The sequence below is a fragment of the Callorhinus ursinus genome, unplaced genomic scaffold, assembly GCF_003265705.2.
Source record: "Callorhinus ursinus isolate GAN/ISIS: 27379988/994484 unplaced genomic scaffold, GSC_fseal_2.0 scaffold16, whole genome shotgun sequence".
NCBI lineage: Eukaryota > Metazoa > Chordata > Mammalia > Carnivora > Otariidae > Callorhinus > Callorhinus ursinus.
In genome coordinates this window covers 25,477,749-25,491,702 of record NW_027397078.1, presented here as the reverse complement: position 1 = coordinate 25,491,702, position 13,954 = coordinate 25,477,749, and positions in this window count along the sequence as shown.

Below are 13,954 nucleotides of genomic sequence, written 5' to 3'. Positions count from 1 at the left end.
GTGTGTGTGTGTGTGTGTGTGTGTGTGTGTGTGTGTGTGTGTGTGTGGTGGGGGTGGGATGGGGTTGAAAGACCTTTATGAGGACTCAGAAGTTGAGTGAAACTAAACCTATGGGTAGGGTAGTAGGGGTGGTCATCATCAGAACACCCATCAACACAGTTCAGGGAGAACTGAAGCAGGTTTTGGGGTATGAGGCAGAGGCCAGCCCTGACATTCATATTCAAATGAAATCAAGTAAAATTTAATCATAAGGGGAAAAGCTGCCCCAAAAGGCTAATATCCTTCAGTGGCAGTGTATAAAAGAGGGTGGATTGTGTGTATATAAATCTCACCTAACAGAGCAGCTCATGTTTTAGAGTCTGTATCCCCAAACTGTGTCTTAGAAGCCAACCCATAGACATAGATTCAAGTGCAAGTAGTTTACTGAGGGTGTGATCTCAGGAGGGAGACACAGTAGAGGAGTAGGGAAGTGAAACAAACAATGTTGGGCAACTGGAGCTTAATCTCACTGGGAATCTTGGGATGTGGAGTAGAACAACACCTCAGAGACATCCCAACTGAAGGACAAGGGCACTAAGATATCTACAAACCAAGTTCTGTCAGTCACTGGTCAAAGGCTGTTCTTATAGGGAGGCATTTAGTTCCTAGCATTTCTGGCCTCATGTATGTATGGGGGAGTAAAGGTGTTGAGGAGTGTAAGTTCAGAGAAGGGGGATGTCTGCGTGGCTCAGTCATTAGGTGTCTGCCTTCGGCTCAGGTCATGATCCCAGGGTCCTGGGATTGAGTCCCACGTTGAGCTCCCTGCTCAGCAGGGAGTCGTCTTCTTCCTCTACCCCTCCCCCCTCCCATGCATTCTCTCTTGCTCTCTCAGATAGATAAATAAAATCTTAAAAAAAGACTAGGGATTACCTTCAGCTCAGGTCATGATCCTGGAGTCCCAGGATCAAGTCCCACATTGGGCTGCCACCTCAGCGGGGAGTCTGCTTCTCCCTCTGACCCTCCCCCCGTCATGTTCTCTCTCTCTCTCTTTCTCAAATAAATGAATAATCTTTAAAAAAAATTAAAAAATTAAAAAAACCAGTAAGTCCAGAGAAAGCCCAAATGCAAAGACAGGCAGATGCCAGCAGTCAGCAGGATGGTAAGGGCTGAGGGGATACTGGTGTGGTGGTTGGGAAGGGGAGGATCTGCCATGCTTCATAAGTAACAGTTGCAATTAACTTTACTTAATAGGGTATCTGAAGTCAGATTAAGGGGGAATTCAGGTTTTGTATGCCTTCTCTCCTTGTTTCAACTATCTTAACCATTACTGTGGCCTTCCTTCTCCATGGCTAAGAGAAAGCAGAGGTAGAGAGCCAAAAATTTCTTCTCCAAAATAATTTTTATAGTTCTCAGAGTCTGAGCAGTATATCCTTGGCTGTATCAGAAGTAAACACTGAGGCTGTACCCAAAGACTGCAGTGCTATTTGTCTTCAGTACCAGTGGGGGTACCAGTGTGAGTGGAATTAAATGAAGGTTGAACATATAAGGCACTTAGAGAACCACCTCTCACCAGTTCGAGGAAGGAGTCTTCTGTTCAGCTCAAAGCTCATACTGTTCTCAGTCCTCTTGGATGACTCAGGAGAATGGATCTTTTCAAAGGCATTAAAGGAGGCTGTAAAAAGAAAAATGGTTTTAAAAGCATGATGAAATTAAAAAGAAACCAAACAAAACTCCTGGCATCTGTGCCCTGAAACATCATCCAACTCCTATAATAAGTGCAAGCACAGTCTTTCATTAGGGAGTGCTTGTGGTCCTGGCATTTTTCCCCCCCTGAAACTAGAGAGGACCGTCTCTCTACCCAGGTCATTGAATAATAAAGTTTATGTTGCTACTACCAACATTGATTTTGCCCTGACCACACGATGTTGTGAGAAAGAGCCATTTCTGTGAGAAGTCCCAAAGACTTGTATTTCAGAAGATAAAAGTTTTTTTCTTTGAATGATAATTTATCATTATTCCTCAAACTGATCTTTTCTTAACAAATGTATGAAGCCTAGAAAACATTTTAATGCTGTAATTATAGGGAGCTAGTCGGTGCCAAATAGAGTATGATAAGCCTTTTGCTGTGTAGTTGGGCCACTAAAGATTTGATCAGGTCAGAAGAGAAGGAATTAACCCGTGATACTTTAAAAATTGGGTTTTGAAGTTGATTTTTTAAAACTTAAAACAATTTTTTTTTTTGTCTTCAAGACTATCCATGAGTCTTTTGGACATACTATGGACTCAGAAGTCAGGTTTCTTGTGAATGTGTGTGTCTAAATGTGTCTATCGACCTCTTTCCACTCAAGAATCACTAGAAAGAAGAACACCTTAATCAGAAATGGCAGAGATGATTCACAAATACCAATGGAGTGTTTTTTTGCTAGTTGAAAATATTTTTATAGTGATCACTTAAACTCTTTCAAATCTAGAGTTCAGAGATTGCCTGTTATTATTCCCTAACCTAATGCATCTCTGCAGGGAAGTACCTAGTATTTTAACAGCCTCTTTAGTTTGAAATGATAATGAGAAGACTTGCTTTTTTTGAAGAAGAAAAGTCACAGATGATTTATTGGGAATTAGGAAGGCTTCATTTATCTGGGTGGTGATGCTGAAATGGGGAAAGGATATGAGGTATATTTAATCCACAATGGCCTCTGATAATGTCCAGCTAATATCTAGCTGTCTGTCCGGGGAGAAACTGAGTATTTCACAGTACTTTCAGCTTTTTAAATTTTGTTGTGTTTTTTTAAGATTTTATTATTTATTTGAGAAGGGGGGCAGAGAGAGAGAGAGAGAGAGAGAGAGCATGAGCGGGGGGAGGGGCACAGAGAGAGAGGGAGAAGCAGACTCCTGATTGAGCAGAGAGCGGGACATCGGGCTTAATCCCAGGACCTTGGGATCATGACCTGAGCCAAAGGCAGATGCTCAACCCACTGAGCCATCCAGGTGCCCCTTTGTTGTGGTTTTTATTTGCGTCTGCTTCTGACTACACTTACACATGGATTTGACTCAAATGAGAAGATGGCTCAACCTGGCCTTGAAGAAGGCAATTGGTAACAGAGTAAGTTTGCTCACTTGTAAAATTATGGCTTCTATGAGGTCCTTTTCTTAATTATAGCCACTGTTCTGTCTATATTACATAACTTTGCACCTATCTCCTTGTGGATAAGCTAGTCAGAGGGAAGGGAAGCTCTGTGAAAGAGGAAGAAAAAGGAAACTAGAAATGAAGAATATTTCACTTCTTTCTTCTGAGAAGAGTTTTCTCAACTTAATTCAAATTTCCAGTACAAAAGAGGAGGCTAGTCTACTTCATTATTTCTTTTATACCTAAGAAAGCTGTATGAATGCTGTTTCTCAGGCTCATAAAGGAAAATAAGAGAAAAGTGTCTTTATTCCTATCTCATTGCCCTCAATGACTGAAACATTTCCTCTAGGATTCTAAAACAGTATATGAATGGGAGCTTGAGAGGAAGATGTATTTGGAGTGGGATACCAGCAACCTAGCTACAGGGACTAGACCTGCAGAGACATGCATCTCCTTTCCCATATTTCCTCAAAAAGCAGAGTGCCAGACATTGAAGACAAATTACCAGTGTACTGCATGAGTGTGGTAATGATTCAGCTGGTTGCGGCCAACACATTCTTCTTCTAATAGACTAGAAACATACTTTTGGTTTTAGGACTACTAGTTAAATGGTTTTCTTTTTTATTAACTCCATTTCAGAAGGTTCTATGCAAAGACCCTTAAATTAGTTGCACACAAACACAGATGCTCTTTAACATGGATTTCTTACTTACAAGTAAAATTTTACTGGGTATAAGCCAACAGATTTTGAAAATGTTACATAAATGGAATTGGGCACAGTTGAGAATTGCTCACTACTTCAACAAGAGAGAGACTATTAGTCAACTTTTATCATATTCTCCGAACCCCCAGAGAAATGTAATTTTAAAGATTGGGTCCTTAATGAAGACCAAGTTATTCAATATTAAACTCAACACAGTGGAAAACAGCACCCCATTAAGGTTTTAAAACTGTCAGCCTTGATTCTTTTTAATTTGAATTGTTTTCTTTCAGTATGTTAGCTATGTAATATGCAAACAACCTCAACATTAATATTCACTCAATCTGATGCTTCTAATGTAGACAGATGCTAGCAGAGTAGAATCTCTGTAGAACTGAATACTCTCTGAATTAAGAAAACCATCCATAATGAGTCTAGCTACAATGCAGATAAAATGTAACCCCATCTTACATGGCCTTAGCATTTATAGGAAAATTCATTAAACTAGCTCCAGAAAGAAAGACAAAAGGGCACATTTCTCTACACTGATGGAAATCGTAGATTTTTTTTTTTTTAATTGAGGCTCTAAGAGCCAGGGATGGATGGTATCCCACTTTCTAAATGTCTATACATTGGAGACAGGATTGATAGTCTTATTAGTCTGTCCTTTGTGTACTTAAAACATCCCAAGTTTCTGGTGCTAAAAGATTTATACATCGTTTTATATTTATAACTCATTTCTATTCATTACTCTTCAGGGTAGCTGCAAGAAGGTTGTTCTGGTACTGGCCCCAGGTTTTAGAGAGGACAACAACTACTGAGAGATTATGTGATGGGATGAAAGCTTGCAAGTGGCAGCAGCAGATTTATAGCAAACTGAGTTTTTATTATCTCTTAGAATATGTGATCAGAAGTCAAAGAGAAGCTTTGGAGATTCGGAGGATTTTGCTCAGATAAAATAAATTCCCCCAAACCTAAGGTAGCTAGCACCTTACCTACCAATGCTAGATCCTTACAAGTTTCCTTGGGACTATGTGTTGTGGCTAGTAAATTAGGGGAGTAAGTAAAGATCAAGTAGATTGAGGGAGATAGTTGTTATTTATCAGCCCCAAATCATCTCTCCATGTCATCATTCTTGTACACCATATATATAAAGATGGAAAGAAGACGCCAACATAATAATAATATGTTAAAAGTTATCCATCAGGAAACAAAATGTAACTGTGCAATTTTCACCCCTTCTCAAGTAAGAGGAAAAAAGTGGGTACTACATTATACTGATTATCCTAAAATTAACTATGCTGGAAATTTCAAAGAACAGGAAAGTTAACCACCACCATTTCTTTGTGTAAGAATGGCTTTGCTCCCATGTATGTGCTTTTGGGAGCAACACACCATGAAATTGTCTTGGCACTATTTCTAAAAATATTTTTTCTGAGTATACTGTTCTGTGAAGTTTAAAAAAACATTAATTGCGATATAAAACACATAACATAAAATTTACTACCTCAACCATTTTTAAGTGTACAGTTCGGTAGTGTCAACTAAATTCACACTGTTGTGCAACCAATCTTCAGACCTCTTCATCTTGTAACACTGAAACTCTATATCCATTAAACAACATTTCCCTAGTCTTCTCTGCCCCTAGCTTCTGACAACTACCATTCTATTTTCTGTATCTATTAATTTGACTGTTCATATTCATGTTGTAATGTGTCAGAATTTCCTTTCTTTTTAAGGCTAAATAATAACTGATTGTATGTTTATACCACATTTTGTTTATCTATTCATCTGTAGACTGACAGTCGGGTTGCTTCTACTTTTTTAATATTATGAATAATACTGCTATGAACAAGGGTATACAAATATCTTTTTGAGAATCTGTTTTCAATTATTTTGGGTAAATACTCAGAAGTGGAATTGCTGGATCATATGGTAATTCTATTTTTAATTTTCTGAGAAAGTACCATACTGTTTTCCATGGTGGCTGTACCATTTTACATTCCTACTAATAGTGCACAAGGGTTCCAATTTCTCCACATCCTCACCCATATTTGTTATTTACTGTTTTTGTTTTTTTATAGTAGCCATCCTAATGGATGTGAGGTGGTATCTCACTGTGGTTTTGATTTGCATTTCCCTAATCATTAGTGATGTTGAGCATCTTTTCATGTGCTTGTTTTTATATATCTTCTTTGAAGAAATGCTTATTCTAGTCCTTTGTTTTAAAATCAGATAATTTCATTGTTGTTGAGATGAATTCTATGAAGTATTGTGGCAAAAGGATCCCATGGTCAAAGAGTCTGGGAAGCCCTGTTTTATCACCTTCTTGAAGATTTGCAGTGTGCCTATATCATGTTAAAGGCTCTGAGAATTACTACAGTAAAGAAAGATGGTAACTTTGTGTAATAGAGTATTTTCCATACATAAATACTGTGGAACCATTTTACACCGAACACTTAAGTCTCATCTTCAGCCAGTGGGTAGCCAATGAATTCAATTTGTGAAAAGCTCTTCTAAGGTTTAAAAAACGAACGGTTAATAAAGAAACATATCCATATGAGAAGGAATGCTTTTGTAGTAGACTTCGTCATGCTGTGTCTCCACAGAGACAAGCTTTTCTCTTACATCACTTTGCAAATATTGAGTGCTGACTCAGTGCTGGGATTTAAAAAAACCTAAGTTGTAGCTACTTACTTCAACAATCTCTAGGGGAAGAAAAATAATTATAATGGAATTCGGTAAAGATGCTGTGATAATGCAAGACATAGTATCTTAGGTAATTTGGTTGCAAGTAAGAGAAAGCAAATCAAACTAGCTTTAGCAAAAAGATAGGAAAGTGTAAAACTGTAATAAACAGAAGGGTATCATGAAACTCAAGGACAGGAATGCAGCCAGCTTAGGAAAGACCTGGAAAGCAGCCAGGACTCTGTCCTTTCTTTTCTCTAAGGGTCTGTATAAATCTTCTATGCACAATATTCTTTTTATATAACTCCCACAAAGCTTTTTACTTCACGTTATAGTTGTATAAAATTACAGAGAATTTTTTTACAGTTCTAATTCTAAATTCCAAGGAAAGAGAGTGACTAACTCAGCATGTGTCAAGTATCTACACATGGTTCAGTCGACTGTGGCCAGTGGGATGGAGTCACATATCAAAACATGGCTGCTATGTACACAATCTCCAACTTCATCTCTTTTCACTTCTTCCATACATCCCCATGTTCTAGTGATAACAGTAATGACTGTCTATTGAGGAAACCCAAAATAATTAACATAAGCATTTGCTATTGATAAACTAATTCTGGATAAACATTCAAAGCCATATCTACATATCAGCAGTAACTAATTACAACATATAATGGAGAAGTAAAAGCCATTCACACTAATAATAAAAAGATAATTCAAATAAAGATTATTCTTAAGAAGAATGTGCAAGACTAAAAATTTTAATTCTAATTTTTTAAATTTAAATGACAAGTCATTGATCTTGGCTAAAAATCTGAATTGGGCTTTCTAGAAGCTGAATTCTAAAATTCAGTTACTGCCAACCTATAATGCCTTTCCCTTTATACCAACTTGGATAAAAAGTGAGAGTAGTCATTGAAGTGAACCATCCAGCCTCAATGAAACAGATAACTGATATCTACTGACTTACGCTGTCATCTCCCTTTATATATGTTAGCAACTTGAACTAATTGTTGAGGTAATGAATAAGTAAGAGAGGATTTAGGCAATTTCAGGAAAGATAGATAAGCTCACAGAAGCCAGAGAACAATAAATCAAAGTGGAATCCAGGTCTGAGAAGTTGGCAGAGAGCAAATTTATTGCATACATAAAATATTTTAGTTAAATACTACTCACCTAAGATTCTGTCTTTTCCTAATTTGCAACATGAGAGGAAATTTGTAGATTCAGAAAGGGAAAGTTTTGGGAATAATGTTTTACATATTTCACAGGGAAGTATTTTCTCATTTTATGGGTTTGAGAAAATTTATTCTATCAATGATTTCACAAAAATATTGTATTTTTACTGTAGGCATTGGTTTTAACTTAGGTAACAAAAATCCTAAATTGACTATCCTGTTCTTTAAACATGTTATATTACTTTTGTTGCTAAAATTTACGCTATTCACTCACATAACTTTCCTCTTCAAATAGTTTAAATTCATGAGGTTAGATAGTGCTGTTTTTCTCTTCTATCCTGTGAAGCTTTAACTCTTTAACCCAGTGAAGGCCTCTTATTTTTTCAAGATGCTGATCTCTTGAGGGATACAGTTACTTGAATCCTTGGTGCTTAAGGTTTTATTACATTTCTTACTGCAAGCATTGGAAAATTACCATTTTCAAATTGTCATTAAGTGGAAATAGCTCACTGTTTGCCTTGTATTTCTTAGACTCAATTATTATTTGGGAAAGTAGAGAGTAAAAGTAATTTCAGTAGAAAAGTAAGTGACTTATTTTCCCCCTTTTATTCGAACTTGGGTATATATAGTAACTCCTATGATTACAGTTGCAACAGCAGAAGTATATAGGTTATTAAAACTCTCCTACCTGATAATTTAAAAACAGAAGCATATCTGTGACATCACCAAATTTTTTTTAAAAAGATTTTTTATTTTATTTTTTATTTGAGTGGGGGAGCAAGCGTGTGTGTGTGCGTGCACATGTATGCACACTCGTTTTTTGAGCTGGGGGAAGGGCCACAGGGGAAGGGAGAGGGTCGCTTGATCTCACCACTGACAGATCATGACCTGAGCCCAAATCAAGAGTCAGCCTGCTTAACCAAATGAACCACCCAGGTGCCCCATCACCACATTTCTTAAAGACATTTTAATATGCAAACAGATTCACTTATTTACTGATCCATTTAACAAATTCAGCTATTAACCAATTTCTAGCTTTGAGGATTTTCAATCCATGCTTTAAATCAGGGGTCAGCAGACTTATGCCTACAGGTCAAAACCAGACAATTCCTTGTTTTTGTAAATAAGGTTTTAACGGAACACCACCAAACTCATTCATTTATGTATTGGCTCTAGATGCTTTGACACTACAACAATGGAGCTGATTAGTTGCAACAGAGACCATATGGCCTGCAAGGCTGAAAATATTTACTATATAGCCCTTTACAGAAAAACTTTGCAGGGAATTCAAATTTTAGCCCCCAAATGAAAAGATCTTGGAAGTTGTCAGTCCTGTCCTTATAACTTATGTCCTTTCAGTTGAGCACATTGAAAGTCTACAACTTTTCAAGGACTCATCAGAGAATTAAGGTCATAGGACAAAGTGCCATCCCCTGTATAGATAGGTGAATGCAGAAAGTCACTGTCAAAATTTGCTTACCTGGAACAGAACCCACTAGGGCCATTAACTGGTAGGAACAATTAAATGGTAATCATCACTAATTGCTGGAGCCTAAGTATGGACTAGCATGAGAGTAAGAAAATCCTGGGCACTTAGGGAGCCCCCACACCTTCATGGGATTTACCTCCAGAAACATCACCAGTGTGAAATGCTGAAAAAGCTGCCCTTGAGGCTCTGGCAGAGGGACGAGAAAAGTAACCACTGTGAAATATGCCTGGAGTGTTTTATATAACAAAGACCTTGTCCCACATTGGGGAGGAACATTCTCTCATTCTAGCTACCTCTAGCCTTCCTGTCTCACTGAAAGAGGGTGAGCTAAAAAATACCTGTGAAGGTCACCATCTAGGGACATAGATGCAATAAAAGACTAAGATTTAATCATAAAGTAATAGCATGCTTCCCCTCCTCCTCACCCCTTATCACCAAACAGGAACCCAATACAGTAAGAGTGAATGAAACTGAATGAGCTGTAAGACACAGACTCTCTCTGAGAAGGAGGATTCAGGGAAGCCTCAAATCTGCAACAGAGACAAAAACAAGAACACAAAAAGAATTTGAATCCTCTGGCCCCTACAAGTGCAGCAAACATTAAACACAGTCCAATTCCTAACTTGATTAACATTAAAAAACACACTAAAGACCTATTTTCCTCAGTTTCTATTCCTCAAAAAATCCTGCCCAGCTTTCAACAAAAAAATTAAAGGACATTCTAAAATGCAAGAAAAAAAATGTTCTGAAGAGACTAGGCAATATCAGAAACACACTTAGAACAGATGTTGGAATTGTCATACAGGGAAATTAAAATATGATTAATATCTTAAGGTTGCTAATAAAAAAATAGACAAAATGCAGGAACATGGGTAATGTAAGCAGAGACATGGAAACTCTAAGAAAAAAAATCAAAAGAAAATACTAGAAATTTTTAAAAAGTACTATAATGGAAATGAAAAAGGCCTTTGACAGGATTGAGTAGACTATCAGTGAGGTTAAATATAGGTTAAGAGATATGAAATTCACAGAGAAAAAAATAATTAAAAAACAAAATAGAATATTCAAGAACCGTAGGATAATTTCAAAATATGTAACATATGTGTAATTGGAAAATGAAAAGGAGAAGAAAGAGAGAATGGAAAAGAAAGAGAGAATGGAGAAGAAATACGTGAAGATAAAAGACCAAAAATTTTCCAATATCGACAGAAACCAAACCACAGATCCAGGAAGCTCAGGGAACGTCAAGAAGGATAAACAAAAATACCATGCCTATTTTTATGATATTTAAACTGCAGAAAACCAAAGGCAAAGAAATTTTTGAAAGAAACCAGAGGGCAAAAGCATCTTATCTATAAAGGAAAAAGGATAAGAATTATAATATACTTCTTATCAGAAACCTTGTAAATGAAAAAAGTGTTGAAAGAAAAAAAAATAAGCTAGAATCTATATCCAGCAAAATTATCCTTCCAAAGTGATAAAGACTTTCTCATACAAACAATAATTGAGAGAATTAATCACCAGTAGACTTGCTCTACAAAAAATATTAAAAGTAGTTCTTCAGGGAAAAGGATGATGATATAGGTCAGAAACTTAGATAAACATAAAGGAAGGAAGAGCATCAAAGAAGGAGTAAATGAAGGCAAAATGAAATATTTTACTTAATTAATTCTTTATTGAACAATAATATAACCATGCAAAGTACTACTAGTAATAGTAGCAAAGAATAAGTAAACTGAATAACAGCAATATCAGAAGGGATGTGAGGAAAAAATTGGGAGAATTCATTTTTAATGTCCCGGCACTACAACTGAAACACTATAGTGTTGTCTGAAGGTAAATTTATATTTGTTAAATATATATATTGCAAACTCTGGAAAAATGCTAAAAATGTATCAAAGTAAGTATAATTGATATGTTAAGCATGCAGAAAAAATGGAATCATATAGAATGATCAATTAAAACCAGAAAAGGCAGAAAAAAAGAAAAAAGAAACAAAAACAAACAAATCAACAGAAAGTTATAAACATGGTAGACACTAACCCAACTGTATCAAAAATCACTTTAAATGTGAATGGGATAAACATACCAATTAAAAGACAGAAATTGTCAGAGTGGATTAGAAAAAAGACTCAACTATATGTTGTCTACAAGAAACCCTCTTTAAATATAAAGATTTAGATAGGTTCAAAGAGATGATGAAAGATACACTATGCTAACACTAACAGAAACAGATGGAGTAGCTATATTAATTTTAATTAATTAAAGTCTGTTAAAGTAGACTTCAGAATAAGAAAATCATCAAGGATAAAGAAGGATACTATCTAATAATAAAGGAGTAAATTCTCTAAGAAGACATAACACTACTAAACGTCTATGCACCCAACATGAGAGGGTCAAATATAGGAGGCAAAACTGGCAGAGTTGAAAGAAGAAAAAGAGAAATTTATTATTATAGCTGGAGACTTCAACATCTGCCACCGTGAGTAAGTGATAAGCCAAGCCACCAGAAAATAGGCAAGGATAGGTTGTGATCAACTTGATGTAATTGCCATTTATGAAATATTTCTTGCAACAACAACAGAAAACACAATCTTCTTAAGCTCACACAGAACATTCAGCAAGAGAGAACACATTTTGGGCCATAAAACACACATTAACAATTTAAAAGAATTGATATAATACTCTGAATTGTCTTACTCAGAACACAATGGAATTGAATTAGAAATTAATAACAAAAAGATAGCTAGAAAATACCCAGATATTAGGAAATTAAACAATACACTTCTCAATACCACAAAGGTCAAAGAAGATTCAAGAGAAATTAAAAACTATTTTGAACTAAATGAAAATGAAAAGACAACTTGTCAAAATTTCTGGGATGCAGCAAAAGCAACAATTGAGGGGAATTTATAACACTAAAAACACATGTTAGTAAATAAGAAAGATCTAAAATCAGTAATCTAAGTAAGCATCTAGTTTAGAAAACTCAAGAAAGAAGGGAAATTTAAATCTAAAACAAGAAATAAAAATTAGAACTCTAATTTTTTTTAAATTTTTTAATTGTTATGTTAATCACCATACATTACATCATTAGTTTTTGATATAGTGTTCCATGATTCATTGTTTGGGCATAACACCCAGTGCTCCACGCAGAATGTGCCCTCTTTAATACCCATCACCAGGCTAACCCATCCCCCCACCCCCCTCCCCTCTAGAACCCTCAGTTTGTTTTTCAGAGTCCATCATCTCTCATGGTTCGTCTCCCCCTCCGATTTCCCCCCCTTCATTCTTTCCTTCCTGCTATCTTCTTCTTTTTTTTTTTCCTTAAAATATATTGCATTATTTGTTTCAGAGGTACAGATCTGTGATTCAACAGCATTGTACAATTCACAGCGCTGACCATAGCACATACCCTCCCCAATGTCTATCACCCAGCCACCCCGTCCCTCCCACCCCACTGCTACTCCAGCAACCCTCAGTTTGTTTCCTGACATTAAGAATTCCTCATATGAGTGAGGTCATATGATACATGTCTTTCTCTGATTGACTTATTTCACTCAGCATAACACCCTCCAGTTCCATCCACGTCGTTGCAAATGGCAAGATCTCATTCCTTTTGATGGCTGCATAATATTCCATTGTGTATATATACCACTTCTTCTTTATCCATTCATCTGTCGATGGACATCTTGGCTCTTCCCACAGTTTGGCTATTGTGGACATTGCTGCTATAAACATTGGGGTGCACATACCCGTTCGGGTCCCTACATTTGTATCTTTGGGGTAAATACCCAGAGGTGCAATTGCTGGATCAAAAGGTAGCTCTATTTTCAACTGTTTGAGGAACCTCCATACTGTTTTCCAGAGTGGCTGCACCAGCTTGCATTCCCACCAACAGTGTAGGAGGGTTCCCCTTTCTCCACATCCCCGCCAACATCTGTCGTTTCCTGACTTGTTAATTTTAGCCATTCTGATTGGTGTGAGGTGGTATCTCATTGAGGTTTTTATTTGGATCTCCCTGATGCTGAGCGATGTTGAGCACTTTTTCATGTGTCTGTTGGCCATTTGGATGTCTTCTTTGGAAAAATGTCTGCTCATGTCTTCTGCCCATTTCTTCATTGGATTCTTTGTTCTTTGGGTGTTGAGTTTGATAAGTTCTTTAGAGATTTTGGATACTAGCCCTTTATCTGATATGTCATTTGCAAATATTTTCTCCCATTCTGTCGGTTGTCTTTTGGTTTTGTGGACTGTTTCTTTTGCTGCGCAAAAGCTTTTTATCTTGATGAAGTCCCAAGAGTTCATTTTTGCCCAACTTCTCTTGCCTTTGGCGATGTTTCTAGGAAGAAGTTGCTCGGGTTGAGGTCGAAGAGGTTGTTGCCTGTGCTCTCCTTTAGAATTTTGATGGAATCCTGTCTCACGTTTAGGTCTTTCAAACATTTGGAGTCTATTTTTGTGTGTGGTGTGAGGAAATGGTACAGTTTCATTCTTCTGCATTTGGCTGTCCAATTTTCCCAACACCATTTGTTGAAGAGACTTTTTTCCATTGGACATTCTTTCCTGCTTTGTCAAAGATTAGTTGACCATAGAGTTGAGGGTCAATTTCTGGGCCCTCTATTCTATTCCATTGATCTATGTGTCTGTTTTTGTGCCAGTACCGTACTGTCTTGATGATGACAGCTTTGTAATAGAGCTGGAAGTCCGGAATTGTGATGCCACCAGCTTCGCTTTTCTTTTTCAACATTCCTCCGGCTATTCGGCATCTCTTTTGGTTCCATACAAATTTTAGGATT